Raw genomic sequence first — 22,308 nt, 5'->3', positions numbered from 1 at the left:
GACTATGGCGCCATTATCAGCAATGTCGCCGAAAAATGGTCTAGCTTGCACAAGTATCCAGTATTAAATGGAGTCAGGCAAGTTAAGATTGACATGCTGAAACATATCCCGTCGTATCTCTGGATTGGTGGATATAGAGCGATCATCATTTACGATGGCCAGCCGAGAACCTGCTCGGGCTGTGGTTCTACGCAACACGTCCGCGCGCAGTGTGTTCAACGGCGTGTGACGCAACTGCCGACTGGGGAGCGAGACCCGCCTAGTCAAATGGCCACGCTACCCGTGACGTACGCCGCCGCACTACGCAGTGAGGTCGCCCCAGACATCTGTATCGACACGGCGGTAGTTGCTTATGCCGACGTTCCCGATGGTAGCGTAGCCATGGATACTAGCAGCACAGAAGCTACAGGTCCAGCACACTCACAAGACGAGGAAACTGACAGGCGTGGAGAACAAGACCAGGCTAAGACGGCAGAAGAAGGCATGTGCAAATCACTCGAAGAAGTCGGGCAACACAAAGAAGATACGGTCGCCACGTCGGAGGATAATGACCAGCAGCCTACAACTGTTTCACCAAAGAAACGGAAGAAACGTCGAATAGCCCGTCAGGGAGCAGCAGAAGCCGCGCCAATTCTGCGCGAAAAGGCGAAACAAATAGGCCAAGAACTGGCGGAGATGACACAGGCAACTCCTCCGGAAGATCGAACAACAAAAAGGAAGACTCGAAATGAGGACACTGACCCCGACCGTGGAATCCACATTCAAGACGGTACCGCTAGTCTGAAGGACCTTCCACCTGTACCCAACACGTGCACGCGGGAAGTTACGTGCACGCGAGACTGGGCGGATGACATGGAGGAGCAAAGCCATGATGCAGAGATGGCTGACATAGCACAACGTTCAGGACGGACGGCACCAGACCGTCGACAGGATGTGTCCACCCGGCAACAAACCACCATCAAAGACGCTCGTGCGGCAGATGATGATGCCGACTTCTTCTAAGTGGAGCAAGCATCCACTTCCCTTGGCAAACAGTACCCCACCTGACACGGTATAGTCGACATGACGTCTTTACAGGCGTACAGAATTGCAACCTTGAATATAAATAAAATTAGCAGCACCCTCAATCTGAGAAATCTCCAAGATTTTCTGTACGCCGCTGATATTGACATCTTAATGCTGCAAGAAGTAACGGCTATCCGTTTGGACGACATCACTGGCTACAACGCCGTCATCAATCCTGGCAATGACAATAGCCTCGGCACAGCGATTATGACTAAAGAGGGGATCCTACTTACAGACGTGGCGCAACTGCCTAACAGTAGAGGTCTCGCTGTCACGATAAACAACACCAGGTTTATCAACATATATGCCCCGTCAGGAACCGGAAACAAGCGCCGCAGGGCCGAATTTTACAAAGAGGACATCGCCCCCCTTTTCGCGGTGCGATTTGACCAAATAATTTTTGCGGGTGACTTTAATTGCGTGCTGAGTCCCAAGGATCAGACGCCAAATTTTAACAAATCTCTGGAGCTGGAGGACATCGTCAGAGACTTCCAACTGTTTGATACTTGGGAACTAAAACACGGTGATAGGCTAGGTTTCACCTATATCACCAGCCATTCTGCCAGTCGTATCGACAGAATTTACGCAACATCCAATTTAAGGAGACACGTTTTACAGTCCGAGCTATGGCCCACGATTTTCTCTGATCATATCGCGTACATATGTACGGTAAATTTAGAGAAACAAGGCACTTACAGGGCGAGAGGTCAGTGGAAGCTAAACGTTACTCATCTTTCGGATCCTGGATGTCACGCCGCCTTCCACACCACTTGGGCAGAATGTGAAAGGAAGTTCCACTTGTACGGCACGGCGCTGAATTGGTGGCTAAACTGCGCGAAGCCCGCAATAATAAAGACAATGAAAACTTACTCCCGTGAAAAAGTCGTCTGGCGGAAGCGGACAGTAGAGTTTTACTTCAGCTGTCTGAGGGACTTGTGCGTTCGTGATGCTACAGTCATAACAAATTATGGGCAAATCAACAGAATAAAAGCAAAATTGCTCAACCTGCAGAGACACCATCTCGAAGGCTGTAAAATACGAACGCGTTTGCAGAACGGTACACGAGAAGAAACAACATCGATGTACCACATTCTCCAAGAGAACAAAAGACAAAAACTTAAAATTCTGACGGAACTCAAAACTTCAGACGGGAGACTCTTGACAGATCAAGCTGCAATACGAGACGAGATCCATCGACACTTTAGTGAATTGCTGGCCAATACACAGACAGATGAAACGGCGCAGCAAGCTCTCACTGCTAGGACGACAGAGCGACTCACTCCAGAAGAAGCTGATGTGCTCGCAGCGAGAATAACGGACGAAGACGTCGAAGATGCCATCTCGAAGAGCCCAAAGAACAAATCACCTGGACCAGATGGGCTACCCGCTGAATTTTATCAAACTTTTCGCGAACAAATAATTGCTAAATTGACACTCGTATGCAATGAAATACTAAATGCGGACACTGACCTTCCGAAGGAATTCTGTGAAGGTACAGTGGTCTTAGTCCCCAAAACACCAGGAGGCAAAACCGTGGAGAATCTTCGACCCATAACACTTCTCAATAGTGATTATAAAATCTTCGCCCGTATCATGATGCAAAGGTTCAATTCTGTTATTCGTACAGTGACAGGAGCCTATCAGACAAGTGTGGGAAAGGACAGAACGATATTTCAGACTTTATGCGACTACAGAGACATTATAGCGATATCGGAAGCCTGCAACATTCGCTGTGCTCTGATGTCGCTTGACTTTGAAAAAGCTTTTGATAAAGTTAATCATTCGTACCTGCTCCGGTGTATGACATCCATGCACTTCCCCCAGAAAATTATAGCCTCCGTGAAAAACATACTGACGAATAGCACGTCAAGAATCAGTGTCAACGGACAACTCAGTCACCCGATCAATATTCAGAGTTCGGTAAGACAAGGTTGCCCAATGTCCATAACGCTTTTCGCGATTGCGCTTGAACCTCTCTTAGCATCTCTGACTCGGCAACTCCGTGGATTACATATACACGGACAGAAGATCATATGTCAAGCCTACGCGGACGATGTGGGGGTACTTGTGACTGACGAAAGAGAGGTGAAAACAGTACTTGAAGTTGTGGCGACCTACGAAATGGCGTCAGGAGCTAAATTCAACCGCAATAAATCTGGTATTATGAATCTTGGTCGCGGTATAGAGATCAGAGCCGCTGGAAGTATCAACACTGTGGAAAAAATCAAATGCCTTGGAATAGAATATACGAGTAATATCCGCCGCACGGCCGCTCTCAATTATCGAAAATTACTTGCCACCTTACGGGCAAGCATAAAACAACACAGCTTGCGTAATTTAAACGTAATACAAAAAGTGCAACTGGCCAATACATACATCACTTCCAAAGTCAACTATGTTGCTCAAGTGCTGCCTCTGCCACGAACCATTGCACACCAAATGCAAGCAGCGCTTGGTTATTTTGTCAGCAGAGGTCAGATATTTAAGGTTTCATATGATACCTTGACGCTACCGACACGCAATGGAGGGCTACAACTGACAGACATCTACCTTAAAGCGCAAGCGCTATACGTTAGCAGAACTTATAAACAGTGGCAACGATCACCGCGGACTTTAGTGGCTCATCTCTTACGTGAAATCACCCCAGTCAGCAGAGATCCACCAATCGATGTGCATCACATCTCCCACGAGCTGTACCACTATAAACACTTTCTGGTGGAATACAGCTATGTACGCCATAGAATACCGGAGAAGGACATATATCGGGTTAAGGAGGTTTACAACACCTTGCTGGAAGGAAAATTGCGCAATCGAATAGAAAACAAGTTTCGACATTATAATTGGAAAAACATATGGGACAACATATCTGACCCCCATCTACCATCCAATGTGCGATCGACGTGGTACCTCGCAGTCAATAGAAAAATCCCAACCAAATCCAAACTGCACGCGATACGTCTGGCACACACACCAAACTGTTCCAGCTGCAATGTCGTCGACACTGCAGACCATCGCTTCGTCTGTGAAGATGTGAAAGACGTGTGGAATCTCTTCAGGCAAAAACTAGCACATGTGCTACGTACGTCACCTAACACAATTTCACCGACACACGTCCTTCTGCCTGATGACGTGCCATATCGTAACACTAAAAGAAGGTCAGCCAACTGGCTCAAAGGACTGACAGTCCATTACATCTCAACGGCTATGACGAAAAGTGAAGCAAATTATTGGATGTACCTGATGACAGAACATCAAAAGCTCGAACGACAAATGAAATACAAAGACAACTACGCACATTTCTTGAACCGAACATTGTCTCACCGACAGAGCTGAAGAACGATCAAAGGACATGTTGTTCAACCTCAGAATTCCTTTTTTTTTTTTCCTTTATGAAATTATCTATTAAGCTTCTCATTCATATTACGCCAACAAGGTGGCTATTTCGTTTACCCTTCGCCCTCGTGTCGCAGCACTAATAGGTTGCTGACACACCCATGAGAAGCCATCAGGCTGAAGTAAGCCTGGCTCTAATATAAAAATCGCTCCCACTCAATGATGGAAGAATGTAGCGGAACTATTTCCTTTCCATAACCCCAAAAGAAGGGATTTTATTTACTTGTATACATTTACTTCGTCACTCACCTATCTCATATAAAAAAAAAAAAAGTGGTAGAGCACTGGTCTAATAAACCAGGGGTCGTAAGTTCAATCCTCACAGGAGAAAGATTAATTTTGGAAATCAGTTGCGCGTCGTGGCCGTATAGCAAACAGTATCTGTGATGACGAACAATTAGCGACAGGCGTATTTTTAAGAGTTACTCTCAGATGTGATTAAGGCGAATGGCGCAGATAAAAAAAAGAAAAAAAAATAAAAAAATAAAAAAAATATATATAAGTTATACTTGGTCGTCGGTGACCGTGTGGCCTAATGGATAAGGCGTCGGACTTCGGATCCGAAGGTTGCAGGTTCGAATCCTGTCACGGTCGTGTTTTCCCAGTTCTGAAAAAGAAACATATCGTTTTAATGTAGCAATTGAGCAGTACGAAACCGTCTGAATGTTGCTGTTGACCATTTTGTGCTTGGAGATGGTCTTGAGCTTGAAACACACACAACAAGACCGGTGTTAACTAGCGAAATGGTCGGCAGAGTGGCCTCACCGCGAGGTGTGACTGGCACTTGCACATCTAAAACAACGTCGGAAAGTAACTCGTTCGGCTTTTGAGTCACATCAAGTATGTGTGTTAATTTTGACGCCGCTAGCTCTGCAGATTTTCATGCAATTCCTTTACCTCTCAGAAGTGAATATGATATAAAAGTGAAGTACGTGACGAGTGTGACTTTAGGAAAACATTAGGAAGCATGGAGAGATTCTGTATGGGACCACGCAACCCAAACGAGTACTGTGTGATCTGCTGCAAAGCAGATATGCAACGAGGCAGCACGGCTAGCTCAGTCGGTAGAGCATGAGACTCTTATTCACATGGTCGTGGGTTCGAGCCCTACACTGGGCGGAACGGAATTTTTTCCGCTGCAGATGTAAATTACCGATTTTCTGATTAACGTGATGTAATTGAAATAGCAACTTTAAAAATTGCCTACGTCTCCATCAGTCGCAAGGAAACTGTATTTGAAGGTGAAGGTGATTTTGTAGACATGTGTGAAAGTCATGTTCTGAAGTGCAGGTGTTTTTTTTGGAGAGAACATTGGCTACGTGTCAGATGTGTAGCCAAGCAGTAATGGGTCGCCATAGCTGCAAATATTAGTCAAAAATATGAAGTGTTGTCAGCTGAAGTCAGATGATTCAGACGACCGTACGGACGAAGTACGCAAAAGTGCCGCTAGGCGGCGCCTGTTTAGCTCGGTGGTAGAGCATTGGTGTAGTAAACCAGGGGTCGTAAGTTCCATCCTCACAGGAGGAAGACGAATTTTGGAAATCAGTTGCGCATCGTGGCCGTATAGCAAACAGTATCTGTGATGATGAACAATTAGCGACAGGCGTATTATTAAGAATTACTCTCAGATGTGATTAAGGTGAATGGCGCAGATGAAGCATTTCCCAAAGCGGTACGGCATAAGGTGGGACGAGGCAGTCTGAATTACATTTTATAGATGTATTTCTCACAAATCTCAGAGCCTCTCGCGGTCGTCGTCGCCGCCGCCGCTTCTGCAGAAGTAGCAAATGGCCATCGTAGCAAATGCGGCGAGGGACACCCTGCCATCGATTCCGAATGCGCAAAGTGTGTGGTCTTGTTTTCCTGTCTATGTTTGGTCGGTCTCGTAAGAGTTTGAATGTAACGAATGGGTGGGAAAGAGTAAGGGGCAGCGGCTGTGTGGAACGAAAACACAATTCCTCAGGGGGTCTGAGCGTTTCGAAATGAGTCGTATATAAGTTATACTTGGTCGTATGTGACCGTGTGGCCTAATGTATAAGGCGTCGGACTTCGGATCCGAAGATTGCAGGTTCGCATCCTTTCACGGTCGTGTTTTTCCAGTTCTGAAAAAGAAACATACCATTTTAATGTAGCAATTGAGCAGTACGAAACCGTCTGAATGTTGCTGTTGACCATTTTGTACTTGGAGATGGTCTTGAACCTGAAACACACACAACAAGACGGGTGTTAACTAGCGAAATGGTCGGCAGAGTGCCCTCACCGCGAGTTTTGACTGGCAATTGCAAAACTAAAACAACGTCGGAAAGTAACTCGTTCGGCTTTTGAGTCACATCAAGTGTGTGTGTTAATTTTGACGCCGCTAGCTCTGCAGATTGTCATGCAATTCCTTTACCTCTCAGAAATGATTATGAAATAAAAGTGAAGTACGTGACGAGTGTGACGTTAGGAAAACATTAGGAAGCATGGAAAGATTCTGTATGGGACCACCCAACCCAAACGAGTACTGTGTGATCTGCTGCCCAGCAGGTATCCAACGAGGCAGCACGGCTAGCTCAGTCGGTAGAGCATGAGACTCTTATTCACATGGTCGTGGATTCGAGCACTACGCTGGGCGGAACGGAATTTTTTTCCGCTGCAGATGTAAATTACCGATTTTCTGATTAACGTGATGTAATTGAAATAGCAACTTTAAAATTTGCCTACGTCTCCATCAGTCGCAAGAAAACTATATTTGAAGGTGAAGGTGATTTTGTAGACATGTGTGAAAGTCATGTTCTGAAGTGCAAGTGGTTTTGTTTGGAGAGAACATTGGCTACGTGTCAGATGTGTAGCCAAGCAGTAATGGGTCGCCATAGCTGCAAATATTAGTCGAAAATATGAAGTGTTGTCGGCTGAAGTCTGATGATTCAGACGACCGTACGGACGAAGTACGCAAAAGTGCCGCTAGGCGGCGCCTGTTTAGATCAGTGGTAGAGCATTGGTCTAGTAAACCAGAGGTCGTGAGTTCCATCCTCACAGGAGGAAGACGAATTTTGGAAATCAGTTGCGCATCGTGGCCGTACAGCAAACAGTATCTGTGATGATGAACAATTAGCGACAGGCGTATTATTAAGAATTACTCTCAGATGTGATTAAGCCGAATGGCGCAGATAGAACATTTGCCAAAGCGGTACGGCATAAGGTGGGACGAGGCAGTCTGAATTACATTTTATAGATGTATTTCTCACAAATCTCAGAGCCTCTCGCGGTCGTCGTCGTCGTCGTCGTCGTCGTCGCCGCAACCGCTTCTGCAGAAGTAGCAAATGGCCAACGTAGCAAATGCGGCGAGGGACACCCTGCCATCGATTCCGAATGCGCAAAGTGTGTGGTCTTGTTTTCCTGTCTATGTTTGGTCGGTCCCGTAAGAGGTTGAATGTAACGAATGGGTGGGAAAGAGTAAGGGGCAGCGGCTGTGTGGAACGAAAGCACAATTCCTCAGGGGCTGTGAGCGTTTCGAAATGAGCCGTATATAAGTTATACTTGGTCGTCAGTGACCGTGTGGCCTAATGGATAAGGCGTCGGACTTCGGATCCGAAGATTGCAGGTTCGAATCCTGTCACGGTCGTGTTTTTCCAGTTCTGAAAAAGAAACATACCGTTTTAATGTAGCAATTGAGCAGTACGAAACTGTCTGAATGTTGCTGTTGACCATTTTGTACTTGGAGATGGTCTTGAACCTGAAACACACACAACAAGACCGGTGTTAACTAGCGAAATGGTCGGCAGAGTGCCCTCACCGCGAGTTTTGACTGGCACTTGCACATCTAAAACAACGTCGGAAGGTAACTCGTTCGGCTTTTGAGTCACATCAAGTGTGTGTGTTAATTTTGACGCCGCTAGCTCTGCAGATTGTCATGCAATTCCTTTACCTCTCAGAAATGATTATGAAATATAAGTGAAGTACGTGACGAGTGTGACGTTAGGAAAACATTACGAAGCATGGAGAGATTCTGTATGGGACCACCCAACCCAAACGAATACTGTGTGATCTGCTGCAAAGCAGGCATGCAACGAGGCAGCACGGCTAGCTCAGTCGGTAGAGCATGAGACTCTTATTCACAGGGTCGTGGGTTCGAGCCCTACGCTGGGCGGAACGGAATTTTCTTCCGCTGCAGATGTAAATTACCGATTTTCTGATTAACGTGATGTAATGGAAATAGCAACTTTAAAATTTGCCTACGTCTCCATCAGTCGCAAGAAAACTGAATTTGAAGTGAAGGTGATTTTGTAGACATGTGTGAAAGTCATGTTCTGAAGTGCAAGTGGTTTTGGTTGGAGAGAACACGGCTACGTGTCAGATGTGTAGCCAAGCAGTAATGGGTCGGCATAGCTGCAAATATTAGTCGAAAATATGAAGTGTTGTCAGCTGACGTCTGATGATTCAGACGACCGTATGGACGAAGTACGCAAAAGTGCCGCTAGGCGGCGCCTGTTTAGTTCAGTGGTAGAGCATTGGTCTAGTAAACCAGAGGTCGTGAGTTCCATCCTCACAGGAGGAAGACGAATTTTGGAAATCAGTTGCGCATCGTGGCCGTATAGCAAACAGTATCTGTGATGAGGAACAATTAGCGACAGGCGTATTATTAAGAATTACTCTCAGATGTGATTAAGGCGAATGGTGCAGATAAAGCATTTGCCAAAGCGGTACGGCATAAGGTGGGACGAGGCAGTCTGATTTACATTTTATAGATGTATTTCTCACAAATCTCAGAGCCTCTCGCGGTCGTCGTCGCCGCCGCCGCTTCTGCAGAAGTAGCAAATGGCCATCGTAGCAAATGCGGCGAGGGACACCCTGCCATCGATTCCGAATGCGCAAAGTGTGTGGTCTTGTTTTCCTGTCTATGTTTGGTCGGTCTCGTAAGAGGTTGAATGTAAAGAATGGGTGGGAAAGAGTAAGGGGCAGCGGCTGTGTGGAACGAAAACACAATTCCTCAGGGGGTGTGAGCGTTTCGAGATGAGTCGTATATAAGTTACACTTGGTCGTCTGTGACCGTGTGGCCTAATGGATAAGGCGTCGGACTTCGGATCCGAAGATTGCAGGTTCGAATCCTGTCACGGTCGTGTTTTTCCAGTTCCGAAAAAGAAACATACCGTTTTAATGTAGCAATTGAGCAGTACGAAACCGTCTGAATGTTGCTGTTGACCATTTTGTGCTTGGAGATGGTCTTGAACCTGAAACAGACAAAACAAGACCGGTGTTAACTAGCGAAATGGTCGGCAGAGTGCCCTCACTGCGAGTTTTGACTGGCACTTGCACATCTAAAACACCGTCGGAAAGTAACTCGTTCGGCTTTTGAGTCACATCAAGTGTGTGTGTTAATTTTGACGCCGCTAGCTCTGCAGATTGTCATGCAATTCCTTTACCTCTCAGAAATGATTATGAAATAAAAGTGAAGTACGTGACGAGTGTGACGTTAGGAAAACATTAGGAAGCATGGAGAGATTCTGTATGGGACCACCCAACCCAATCGAGTATCGTGTGATCTGCTGACCAGCAAGTACCCAACGAGGCAGCACGACTAGCTCAGTCGGTAGAGCATGAGACTCTTATTCACAGGGTCGTGGGTTCGAGCCCTACGCTGGGCGGAACGGAATTTTTTTCCGCTGCACATGTAAATTACCGATTTTCTGATTAACGTGATGTAATGCAAATAGCAACTTTAAAATTTGCCTACGTCTCCATCAGTCGCAAGAAAACTGTATTTGAAGTGAAGGTGATTTTGTAGACATGTGTGAAAGTCATGTTCTGAAGTGCAAGTGGTTTTGGTTGGAGAGAACACGGCTACGTGTCAGATGTGTAGCCAAGCAGTAATGGGTCGCCATAGCTGCAAATATTAGTCGAAAATATGAAGTGTTGTCAGCTGAAGTCTGATGATTCAGACGACCGTACGGACGAAGTACGCAAAAGTGCCGCTAGGCGGCGCCTGTTTAGTTCAGTGGTAGAGCATTGGTCTAGTAAACCAGAGGTCGTGAGTTCCATCCTCAAAGGAGGAAGACGAATTTTGGAAATCAGTTGCGCATCGTGGCCGTATAGCAAACAGTATCTATGATGAGGAACAATTAGCGGCAGGCGTATTATTAAGAATTACTCTCAGATGTGATTAAGGCGAATGGCGCAGATAAAGCATTTGCCAAAGCGGTACGGCATAAGGTGGGACGAGGCAGTCTGAATTACATTTTATAGATGTATTTCTCACAAATCTCAGAGCCTCTCGCGATCGTCGTCGTCGTCGTCGTCGCCGCCGCTTCTGCAGAAGTAGCAAATGGCCATCGTAGCAAATGCGGCGAGAGATACCCCGCCATCGATTCCGAATGCGCAAAGTGTGTGGTCTTGTTTTCCTCTCTATGTTTGGTCGGTCTCGTAAGAGGTTGAATGTAACGAATGGGTGGGAAAGAGTAAGGGGTAGCGGCTGTGTGGAACGAAAACACAATTCCTCAGGGGGGGTGTGAGCGTTTCCAAATGAGTCGTATATAAGTTATACTTGGTCGTCAGTGACCGTGTGGCCTAATGGATAAGGCGTCGGACTTCGGATCCGAAGATTGTAGGTTCGAATCCTGTCACGGTCGTGTTTTTCCAGTTCTGAAAAAGAAACATACCGGTTTAGTGTAGCAATTGAGCAGTACGAAACCGTCTGAATGTTGCTGTTGACCATTTTGTGCTTGGAGATGGTCTTGAACCTGAAACACACACAACAAGACCGGTGTTAACTAGCGAAATGGTCGGCAGAGTGCCCTCACCGCGAGTTTTGACTGGCACTTGCACATCTAAAACAACGTCGGAAAGTAACTCGTTCGGCTTTTGAGTCACATCAAGTGTGTGTGTTAATTTTGACGCCGCTAGCTCTGCAGATTGTCATGCAATTCCTTTACCTCTCAGAAATGATTATGAAATAAAAGTGAAGTACGTGACGAGTGTGACGTTAGGAAAACATTAGGAAGCATGGAGAGATTCTGTATGGAACCACCCAACCCAAACGAGTATCGTGTGATCTGCTACCCAGCAGGTATCCAACGAGGCAGCACGGCTAGCTCAGTCGTTAGAGCATGACACTCTTATTCACAGGGTTGTGGGTTCGAGCGCTACGCTGGGCGGAACGGAATTTTTTTCCGCTGCAGATGTAAATTACCGATTTTCTGATTAACGTGATGTAATTGAAATAGCAACTTTAAAATTTGCCTACGTCTCCATCAGTCGCATGAAAACTGTATTTGAAGTGAAGGTGATTTTGTAGACATGTGTGAAGGTCATGTTCTGAAGTGCAAGTGGTTTTGGTTGGAGAGAACACGGCTACGTGTCAGATGTGTAGCCAAGCAGTAATGGGTCGCCATAGCTGCGAATATTAGTCGAAAATATGAAGAGTTGTCAGCTGAAGTCTGATGATTCAGACGACCGTACGGACGAAGTACGCCAAAGTGCCGCTAGGCGGCGCCAGTTTAGCTCAGTGATATAGCATTGGTCTAGTAAACCAGGGGTCGTGAGTTCCATCCTCACAGGAGGAAGACGAATCTTGGAAATCAGTTGCGCATCGTGGACGTATAGCAAACAGTATCTGTGATGAGGAACAATTAGCGACAGGCGTATTATTAAGAATTCTCTCAGATGTGATTAAACCGAATGGCGCAGATAAAGCATTTGCCAAAGCGGTACGGCATAAGTAGTTCTTCGGCGTAACTCGAGAGGGTTGCGCCCTTCGATATTATTGTCCTTAATTTCGAAGTGCTAGGAGTTTCAGTGATCGCTGCAGCTGCCGTCGTCCCGAGCCTTTGCCGCCGTTGGTCCCAGCCGCCGCTGCCGCCGCCGCCGGTTCCCACCGCCGCCGCTGGTCTCCCGCCGACGCCGGTTGCCGCCATCGTATCCGGTTCCTGCCGCTGCTGCTGTTGCCGACCGCCGCCGCCGCCGCCGCCGCCGCCGCTCCCTGCCCGTCTTTCGTTCTGTCGTCTCTGCTTACGTCTTACCCTTCCTCTTCGTCAGTCTCTTGTCCTTGTCCTTTGACTGTCCCCTGTTATTTTTCCTCTTTTCCCCTCTCCCACTTATCCTCTCACCATGACAACCCCCACAACTACCGCCACTACCACTGCAATCGTGTACACGTCCCCCTCACTTGCTGCCACCACCATTACGTGGTGTGCTCAATCACCGCCTCCCCCATATATTCCCCCCCTCCTCACTCTTCCCACCCCCGCTCCTTTTGTTGCTCCCTCCCCTGTTCCTACCCCCCATGCCTCACGTGACCCATTCCCTCCCCTCCCACATGTGACTCATGCCACCCCCCACCGGGGTTGTTGCCCGTCGGGCCACCACCCACGCCACACCATCATCATCGTCATCACCATCACCATCACCATCGCCCTCGCCATCGCCAGTGCCAACCACTGCCACTGCATCTTCTGTGGCGCCAGCTCCAGCCCCAGCGCCAGCACCAGCACCACCACCAGTGCCTGCACCGCCGGTGGGACCTGCCGTCTCCCGCCATCTCCCGGTCGTCCCCATCCCCCACACCTCTTCCCGTCCCTCTCCCGCTGTGAAACGTCCCAGCGGCACCCCAGCCTCTACTGCTCCCAAGAAGTGGCAGACTCTCCCCCCTCCAACCCCCCAGGATGCCATGGATACCACCTCACGTTCCCTATCTACTCCCTCCTCTACCTCCCCCTCCTACAGGTACCTCCTTTCTCACCCTGATCCCTCTCTCCTGGAGGCCCGCAATCTTACCCTTCTCCTCCGCCAGCACTTCCCCGGAGCCCCGATCTCCCTTCTCACCCCCCGTCGGGACTCCGTCCTGATCACATCCCCCAGCCCCACCCTCCACTCCGACATCCTCTCCCGCATTCCCCTCACCCGGTTTGGTCCCCATGCCTCCCTTGCCCCTGCTCCCCCCCCCTCCTCATCCCGACAACCCCAGCCGCCCCGTCGCCCACCGACCCTCACTGCCGTGATCACTCGGCTTAGCCCGATGATCACGGAGGAGGAGGTGTTGGCGGAGCTGAAGGCCCATCCCTATCTAGAGGTTCGAGCTGTCCGCCGGATTCACAATCCAGCCGGCCCCACCCGCCTCATGTGGGTGTTCTCCGAGCATGCTCCCTCCATAGACCTCCTCCTCAAGGAGGGTGCCCTCCTTTTCAACCGCTGTTATAAGGTCTACCCCTCCCGCTCCCCTCCACAGTCCATCCGCTGCCAGAGGTGCTTGCGCTATAATGCACATCCTACATCTGAGTGCCGCGAGGCCCCCGTCTGCCCGCACTGCAAAGAAGCACACTTCCTCCGGCAGTGCCCCAACCTTCAGTCCCCCCCCTCCTGTAACACCTGTAACCTCCAACACCCAACCTACTCCCAAAAGTGCAAGGCCCGACCCCCTCCCTCCGCTCCTGAACTCACTGTCCCTGTCCGCCCCTTGGATGCCCCCACCCCTCCCGGCAATTCCCTCCGTCCCCCCCCCCCCACAGCTGAGGACATCATCCGCTTTGTAACCGTTGTCCTTCAGAACATCCACCCCTTTCAGCGCCCCCACACCCTCCAGCAGATATCCCTTGCCGCCCGTTCCGTCTTCCAGCTAAACACTTACGCCACCTACTCCCATAACCAGGCCCATTTTACCTTCTCCTGTCTCGACACCCTCGTCTAAATTCCCACTATGGCGCGACAGCAACGTATCCTGTTTAACAACATCCGTTCCCTTCCTGTCAACAAGAATCTCCTGATGCATACCCTCACCACCCACCGCGTGGATGCCTTCCTCCTAAACGAAACATTTCTCCAGCCCCACCATACTGTCCATACCTCGCCCTACCTCCTTCACCGCTCTGACAACCCCCTCCCGATAGCGCGTGGCGGAGTTGCCATTGGCCACCATCGCCACATCCCTGTTCGGCTCCAACCCCTCCTTCCCAACCCCACGGAACACCTGATCCTTAGTCTATTCTTCCCCGGCCTCACCGTTACCTGCGCCACAATCTATGTCCGCCCCTCTGCCCTATTCCTTTTGACTTCCTTTCCCACATCGACCGTACCTTCTCCTCCTACGTGATTGCCGCAGATCTCGATATCCATAGTCGCTCCGCCACCCAGTTACGGCGGTGGCATCGGTTCCTCGCCACCATCCAAGGAGATGTCCTTCCTCTTCCCCAACACACCCGCCCTGAATCCAATACCACACCCGATGTCGTCCTAGCCTCCCCCAACCTCCTTGGCCGCATAGCGGTGGACGTCCTCGACCCTATTGGCAGTGACCATCTCCCTGTCCTTCTTACCATATGAGACGGTCGTCGCCCCCGTCCCGATCCTCGCCTTGACCCTGCCCCCAAGTATGTCCATGATTACTCCCGTGCCGACTGGAATGCATACCGGGATACCCTTACTACCCGAGTCGATAGCCACCCCCTCACCTACCACCGCCCACATGACATAACCCATGCCGCATCCTTTCTCCAGCAGACCTTGTCTGAGGCCGTGGAGGCCCACATCCCTACCGTCGCCATCCACCCGCACCGTCCCACTTTACCCCCACAGGCCGTCCTCCTCCTTCGAGAATCCCGTCGTCTCTACCGTGCCTTCCTCCACACGCGTGACCGGGACACACTACAACGCCACCGGCAACTCCAGAGACACATCCGGAACTTGCTCGCGGCTAAGAAACGCCGGGACTGGCGACAGACATGCACCCGTCTTAATGCTACCCTACCTATTAACTCGTCCAAATACTGGTCAGCCTTCCGCCGCCTTACTGGATCAAACCCCCCCCCCCCCCCTTACTATCCTCTCCTTCATAATGACAATCCCTTTCCTGACAACCTTAGTAAGGCCAACCATTTTGCCTCCTACCTCACCGATGTCTTTACCATCCCTGACGATCCCCAGTTCGATTATTCCCTCTTCCCCGATGTCCGCGATCGAACTGACACCTCTATCCCTCCACTAGCTCCTGGCTTCCAGTACTTGGACAACATTACACACACTGAACTCAATACCCCTATAACTACTCAAGACATCATCGATATACTCCGCACCAAACGCAACACTGCTCCTGGTCACGACCGTGTTACTTACCGTCACCTCCGTGAAGCTCCCGCCCCCTTCCTCTCCACCCTGGCCAGGCTGTACAATGTGGTCTTGTCCACCGGCTTCTACCCCGACCTGTGGAAAACCTCCCGGATCCTGATGTTCCTCAAACCCGATAAACCACCTTCCGCTGTCTCCTCCTACCGTCCTATAAGCCTTACCTCGGTCTTCAGCAAGGTCCTGGAATCCATTCTAACCCGCCGCATCCACCAGCATCTCCACCGGCACCGCTTCCTTCCCTCCACCCAATGTGGCTTTCGACCATCATTCTCTGCCGATGACCTTCTCCTTCACCTCACTCACCTCCTCTCCGAACAACTCAACTCCCGTCGCTCCGCCATATTCCTCTCCCTTGACCTTGAACGCGCCTATGACCGAGTGTGGCATTCTGGTCTCCTCTTCAAGCTCCAAACCTTTGCTCTTCCTATTAACTACGTCCGTCTGATCGCCTCCTTCATTTCCCACCGCCCTTCCTATGTCACTCTCCACAACACTGATTCCTACACCTTCTACCCCTCTGCCGGTGTGCCCCAAGGTTCCGTCCTTTCCCCTCTTCTTTACCTTCTTTATACGGCGGACATGCCTCCACCTGCACCCCCCCTTCACCTTCTCCAGTACGCCGATGACACCACCTTCCTTGCCCTTGCCCCCACCCTGCTACGCTCCCAACACCTTCTCCAATCCCATCTTGACCGGTTCACCTCTTGGTGTAACCAGTGGTTGCTCAAGGTCAATCCTTCCAAGACCCAGGCAATCATCGTAGGCAAAACCACCCCTTCCTTCCGTCTCCTTGATTTCTATCTTACCATTTATGGCCGTCCTATTAACCTCACACCCACCCTCAAGTACCTTGGCGTCACCCTTGACCGTCGCCTCTCCTGGACCCCTCATCTCCGGACAATCCAAGCCAAGGCACGCTCCCGACTCCACCTCCTGAAGCTCCTTTCTGGCCGCACATGGGGTCTGGACCCCTCCACCGTCCTCCACACCTATAAATCTCTCATCCGCCCTATCCTCTGTTATGCCCATCCCGCCTGGATCTCTGCCCCGCCTACCTTTTACAAATCCCTTCAAATCCTTGAACGGCATGCACTCCGCCTCGCCTATCGCATCCGCCTCCCTTCCCCCACGCGGCTCCTCTATGACCTCATCCCCTTCCCACACCTCCTCCTCTTCCTCCAATGGATACGGATCCTCTACACTTCCCACAAGCTTGATCCTCCCCACCCGCTTGTCTCTTCCATCCTCTCCCACCCCAACCCACTGCCGCGCCTGTACTCCTGAATCCCACCTGCTCTCCATCTTCACACTCTCCACACCCTCTCCCAAGGTGGCTTCCGCCGACTCCCCCTCCCGGATGATGCCCTCCTCCCCTCCATCTACCCCTCCTACCAACTTTGAGCCTTGCCTTCCCCTCTCCTCTCATTTTCCTGTGGGCACCCTCTCTCCCTTCTCTCCCTCCCTCTCTCCCTCCTTCCATCCTTACCTCCCCTCCCCCTCTCCCTGGGCTTCCACCCCCCTCTTTTCGTTTTCTCCCCTCCTCCTCCCTGGCATCCTATCTCCCCCTCCCTCCTTCCCTCCCCCCTGTTTTTTCCCTTGGCAGGCCCCCAGCTTTTCGGTGTGGACAGTGCCCTGCAAGCGCCGAAGCCCATCTCCGCAGTGGCCGTGTCTTTCGTCCCGTCTGTGCCTCGAGTGTTTCTTCGTTTTCTGCTCCACCGTTCACCTGTGCTAGTGTTCTCTGTTCCGTGCTGGGCTGCCCGTCTTTTTAAAACTGAAACAGTGCTGCGTCGGTGAACGACTTCATTTCTTTTTATTCTCTGTTGTCTTCTGATTTTTGTCCTCCATGTCTGTGTTTTGAGATTATGTCTTCCTGTTTTGTTCTCTTGTATGTTTCTTGTGGCCGAAGAGCGGCATATTAGGCCGCTACCGGCCTACCTTTGTAGGTATAAAATGACAATAAAGGAAAAAAAAAAGGTACGGCATAAGGTGGGACGAGGCAGTCTGAATTACATTTTATAGATGTATTTCTCACAAATCTCAGAGCCTCTCGCGGTCGTCGTCGTCGTCGTCGTCGTCGTCGTCGCCGCCGCCGCCGCTTCTGCAGAAGTAGCAAATGGCCATCGTAGCAAATGCGGTGAGGGACACCCTGCCATCGATTCCGCATGCGCAAAGTGTGTGGTCTTGTTTTCCTCTCTATGTTTGGTCGGTCTCGTAAGAGGTTGAATGTAACGAATGGGTGGGAAAGAGTAAGGGGTAGCGGCTGTGTGGAACGAAAACACAATTCCTCAGGGGGGGTGTGAGCGTTTCGAAATGAGTCGTATATAAATTATACTTGGTCGTCAGTGACCTGTGGCCTAATGGATAAGACGTCGGACATCGGATACGAAGATTGCAGGTTCGAATCCTGTCACGGTAGTGTTTTTCCAGTTCTGAAAAAGAAACATACCGTTTTAATGTAGCAATTGAGCAGTACGAAACTGTCTGAATGTTGCTGTTGACCGTTTTGTACTTGGAGATGGTCTTGAACCTGAAACACACACAACAAGACCGGTGTTAACTAGCGAAATGGTCGGCAGAGTGCCCTCACCGCGAGTTTTGACTGGCACTTGCACATCTAAAACAACGTCGGAAAGTAACTCGTTCGGCTTTTGAGTCACATCAAGTATGTGTGTTAATTTTGACGCCGCTAGCTCTGCAGATTGTCATGCAATTCCTTTACCTCTCAGAAATGATTATGAAATAAAAGTGAAGTACGTGACGAGTGTGACGTTAGGAAAACATTAGGAAGCATGGAGAGATTCTGTATGGGACCACCCAACCCAAACGAGTACTGTGTGATCTGCTGCCCAGCAGGTATCCAACGAGGCAGCACGGCTAGCTCAGTCGGTAGATCATGAGACTCTTATTCACATGGTCGTGGGTTCGAACCCTACACTGGGCGGAACGGAATTTTTTTCCGCTGCAGATGTAAATTACCGATTTTCTGATTAACGTGAAGTAATTGAAATTGCAACTTTAAAATTTGCCTACGTCTCCATCAGTCGCAAGAAAATTGTATTTGAAGGTGAAGGTGATTTTGTAGATATGTGTGAAAGTCATGTTCTGAAGTGCAGGTGGTTTCGTTTGGAGAGAACATTGGCTACGTGTCAGATGTGTAGCCAAGCAGTAATGGGTCGCCATAGCTGCAAATGTTAGTCGAAAATATGAAGTGTTGTCAGCTGAAGTCTGATGATTCAGACGACCGTACGGACGAAGTACGCAAAACTGCCGCTAGGCGGCGCCAGTTTAGCTCAGTGGTAGAGCATTGGTCTAGTAAACCAGGGGTCGTGAGTTCCATCCTCACAGGAGGAAGACGAATCTTGGAAATCAGTTGCGCATCGTGGACGTATAGCAAACAGTATCTGTGATGACGAACAATTAGCGACAGGCGTATTATTAAGAATTACTCTCAGATGTGATTAAGGCGAATGGCGCAGATAAAGCATTTGCCAAAGCGGTACGGCATAAGGTGGGACGAGGCGGTCTGAATTACATTTTATAGATGTATTTCTCACAAATCTCAGAGCCTCTCGCGGTCGTCGTCGTCGTCGCTTCTGCAGAAGTAGCAAATGGCCATCGTAGCAAAGGCGGCGAGGGACACCCTGCCATCGATTTCGAATGCGCAAAGTGTGCGGTCTTGTTTTCCTGTCTATGTTTGGTCGGACTCGTAAGAGGTTGAATGTAACGAATGGGTGGGAAAGAGTAAGGGGCAGCGGCTGTGTGGAACGAAAACACAATTCCTCAGGGGGTGTGAGCGTTTCCAAATGAGTCGTATATAAGTTATACCTGGTCGTCAGTGACCGTGTTGCCTAATGGATAAGGCGTCGGACTTCGGATCCGAAGATTGCAGGTTCGAATCCTGTCACGGTCGTGTTTTTCCAGTTCTGAAAAAGAAACATACTGTTTTAATGTAGCAATTGGGCAGTACGAAACCGTCTGAATGTTGCTGTTGACTATTTTGTACTTGGAGATGGTCTTGATCCTGAAACACACACAGCAACACCGGTGTTAACTAGCGAAATGGTCGGCAGAGTGCCCTCACCGCGAGTTTTGACTGGCACTTGCACATCTAAAACAACGTCGGAAAGTAACTCGTTCGGCTTTTGAGTCACATCAAGTGTGTGTGTTAATTTTGACGCCGCTAGCTCTGCAGATTGTCATGCAATTCCTTTACCTCTCAGAAATGATTATGAAATAAAAGTGAAGTACGTGACGAGTGTGACGTTAGGAAAACATTAGGAAGCATGGAGAGATTCTGTATGGGACCACTCAACCCGAACGAATACTGTGTGATCTGCTGCGAAGCAGGTATGCAACGAGGCAGCACGGCTAGCTCAGTCGGTAGAGCATGAGACTCTTATTCACAGGGTCGTGGGTTCGCGCCCTACGCTGTGTGGAACGGAATTCTTTTCCGCTGCAGATGTAAATTACCGATTTTCTGATTAACGTGATGTAATGGAAATAGCAACTTTAAAATTTGCCTACGTCTCCATCAGTCGCAAGAAATCTGTATTTGAAGTGAAGGTGACTTTGTAGACATGTGTGAAAGTCATGTTCTGAAGTGCAAGTGGTTTTGGTTGGAGAGAACACGGCTACGTGTCAGAAGTGTAGCCAAACAGTAATGGGTCGCCATAGCTGCAAATATTAGTCGAAAATATCAAGTATTGTCAGCTGATGTCTGATGATTCAGACGACCGTACGGACGAAGTACGCAAAAGTGCCGCTAGGCGGCGCCTGTTTAGCACAGTGGTAGAGCATTGGTCTAGTATACCAGGGGTCGTGGGTTCCCTCCTCACAGGAGGAAGACGAATTTTGGAAATCAGTTGCGCGTCATGGCCGTATAGCAAACAGTATCTTTGATGACGAACAATTAGCGACAGGCGTATTATCAAGAATTACTCTCAGATGTGATTAAGGCGAATGGTGCAGATAAAGCATTTGCCAAAGCGGTACGGCATAAGGTGGGACGAAGCAGTCTGAATTAAATTTTATAGACGTATTTCTCACAAATCTCAGAGCCTCTCGCGGTCGTCGTCGTCGTCTTCGTCGTCGCCGCCACCGCATCTGCAGAAGTAGCAAATGGCCATCGTAGCAAATGCGGCGAGGGACACAATGCCGTCGATTCCGAATGCGCAAAGTGTGTGGTCATGTTTTCCTGTCTATGTTTGGTCGGTCTCGTAAGAGGTTGAATGTAACGAATGGGTGGGAAAGAGTAAGGGGCAGCGGCTGTGTGGAACGAAAACACAATTCCTCAGGGGGTGTGAGCGTTTCCAAATGAGTCGTATATAAGTTATACCTGGTCGTCAGTGACCGTGTTGCCTAATGGATAAGGCGTCGGACTTCGGATCCGAAGATTGCAGGTTCGAATCCTGTCACGGTCGTGTTTTTCCAGTTCTGAAAAAGAAACATACCGTTTTAATGTAGCAATTGAGCAGTACGAAACCGTCTGAATGTTGCTGTTGACCATTTCGTGCTTGGAGATGGTCTTGAACCTGAAACACACACAACAAGACCGGTGTTAACTAGCGAAATGGTCGGCAGAGTGCCCTCACCGCGAGTTTTGACTGGCACCTGCACATCTAAAACACCGTCGGAAAGTAACTCGTTCGGCTTTTGAGTCACATCAAGTGTGTGTGTTAATTTTGACGCCGCTAGCTCTGCAGATTGTCATGCAATTCCTTTACCTCTCAGAAATGATTATGAAATAAAAGTGAAGTACGTGACGAGTGTGACGTTAGGAAAACATTAGGAAGCATGGAAAGATTCTGTATGGGACCACCCAACCCAAACGAGTACTGTGTGATCTGCTGCCCAGCAGGTATCCACCGAGGCAGCACGGGTAGCTGAGTCGGTAGAACATTAGACTCTGATTCACATGGTCGTGGGTTCGAACCCTACGCTGGGCGGAAGGGAATTTTTTTCCGCTGCAGATGTAAATTACCGATTTTCTGATTAACGTGATGTAATTGAAATAGCAACTTTAAAATTTGCCTACGTCTCCATCAGTCGCAAGAAAACTATATTTGAAGGTGAAGGTGGTTTTGTAGATATGTGTGAAAGTCATGTTCTGAAGTGCAAGTGGTTTTGTTTGGACAGAACATTGGCTACGTGTCAGATGTGTAGCCAAGCAGTAATGGGTCGGCATAGCTGCAAATATTAGTCGAAAATATGAAGTGTTGTCAGCTGAAGTCTGATGATTCAGACGACCGTACGGACGAAGTACGCAAAAGTGCCGCTAGGCGGCGCCAGTTTAGCTCAGTGGTCGAGCATTGGTCTAGTAAACCAGGGGTCGTGAGTTCCATCCTCACAGGAGGAAGACGAATCTTGGAAATCAGTTGCGCATCGTGGACGTATAGCAAACAGTTTCTGTGATGACGAACAATTAGCGACAGGCGTATTATCAAGAATTACTCTCAGATGTGATTAAGGCGAATGGCGCAGATAAGGCATTTCCCAAAGCGGTACGGCATAAGGTGGGACGAGGCAGTCTGAATTACATTTTATAGATGTATTTCTCACAAATCTCAGAGCTTCTCGCGGTCGTCGTCGCCGCCGCCGCTTCTGCATAAGTAGCAAATGGCCATCGTAGCAAATGCGGCGAGGGACACCCTGCCATCGATTCCGAATGCGCAAAGTGTGTGGTCTTGTTTTCCTGTCTATGTTTGGTCGGTCTCGTAAGAGGCTGAATGTAACGAATGGGTGGGAAAGAGTAAGGGGCAG

At 49.3% G+C, this 22,308-nt stretch overlaps 10 non-coding genes across 10 annotated transcripts; all 10 read left to right on the top strand.

Moving 5' to 3' along the window:
- The first annotated feature begins 4,979 nt into the window (after positions 1-4,979).
- Positions 4,980-5,052, top strand: Trnar-ucg (transfer RNA arginine (anticodon UCG)). The gene has a single exon. It is a non-coding gene; the product is annotated as a tRNA-Arg (tRNA).
- A 452-nt stretch (positions 5,053-5,504) lies between these two features.
- On the top strand, positions 5,505-5,577 carry Trnak-cuu (transfer RNA lysine (anticodon CUU)). The gene has a single exon. It is a non-coding gene; the product is annotated as a tRNA-Lys (tRNA).
- Positions 5,578-7,989: 2,412 nt separating this feature from the next.
- Positions 7,990-8,062, top strand: Trnar-ucg (transfer RNA arginine (anticodon UCG)). Its single transcript has one exon. It is a non-coding gene; the product is annotated as a tRNA-Arg (tRNA).
- A 452-nt stretch (positions 8,063-8,514) lies between these two features.
- Positions 8,515-8,587, top strand: Trnak-cuu (transfer RNA lysine (anticodon CUU)). Its single transcript has one exon. It is a non-coding gene; the product is annotated as a tRNA-Lys (tRNA).
- Positions 8,588-9,484: 897 nt separating this feature from the next.
- Positions 9,485-9,557, top strand: Trnar-ucg (transfer RNA arginine (anticodon UCG)). The gene has a single exon. It is a non-coding gene; the product is annotated as a tRNA-Arg (tRNA).
- A 452-nt stretch (positions 9,558-10,009) lies between these two features.
- Positions 10,010-10,082, top strand: Trnak-cuu (transfer RNA lysine (anticodon CUU)). Its single transcript has one exon. It is a non-coding gene; the product is annotated as a tRNA-Lys (tRNA).
- A 908-nt stretch (positions 10,083-10,990) lies between these two features.
- Positions 10,991-11,063, top strand: Trnar-ucg (transfer RNA arginine (anticodon UCG)). The gene has a single exon. It is a non-coding gene; the product is annotated as a tRNA-Arg (tRNA).
- An 8,323-nt stretch (positions 11,064-19,386) lies between these two features.
- On the top strand, positions 19,387-19,459 carry Trnar-ucg (transfer RNA arginine (anticodon UCG)). Its single transcript has one exon. It is a non-coding gene; the product is annotated as a tRNA-Arg (tRNA).
- Positions 19,460-19,911: 452 nt separating this feature from the next.
- Trnak-cuu (transfer RNA lysine (anticodon CUU)) lies at positions 19,912-19,984 on the top strand. Its single transcript has one exon. It is a non-coding gene; the product is annotated as a tRNA-Lys (tRNA).
- A 912-nt stretch (positions 19,985-20,896) lies between these two features.
- Positions 20,897-20,969, top strand: Trnar-ucg (transfer RNA arginine (anticodon UCG)). Its single transcript has one exon. It is a non-coding gene; the product is annotated as a tRNA-Arg (tRNA).
- The last annotated feature ends 1,339 nt before the right edge of the window (positions 20,970-22,308 follow it).

Source organism: Schistocerca gregaria, chromosome 11 (assembly GCF_023897955.1).
Source record: "Schistocerca gregaria isolate iqSchGreg1 chromosome 11, iqSchGreg1.2, whole genome shotgun sequence".
NCBI lineage: Eukaryota > Metazoa > Arthropoda > Insecta > Orthoptera > Acrididae > Schistocerca > Schistocerca gregaria.
This window is presented reverse-complemented; position numbering and strand designations above follow the sequence as displayed.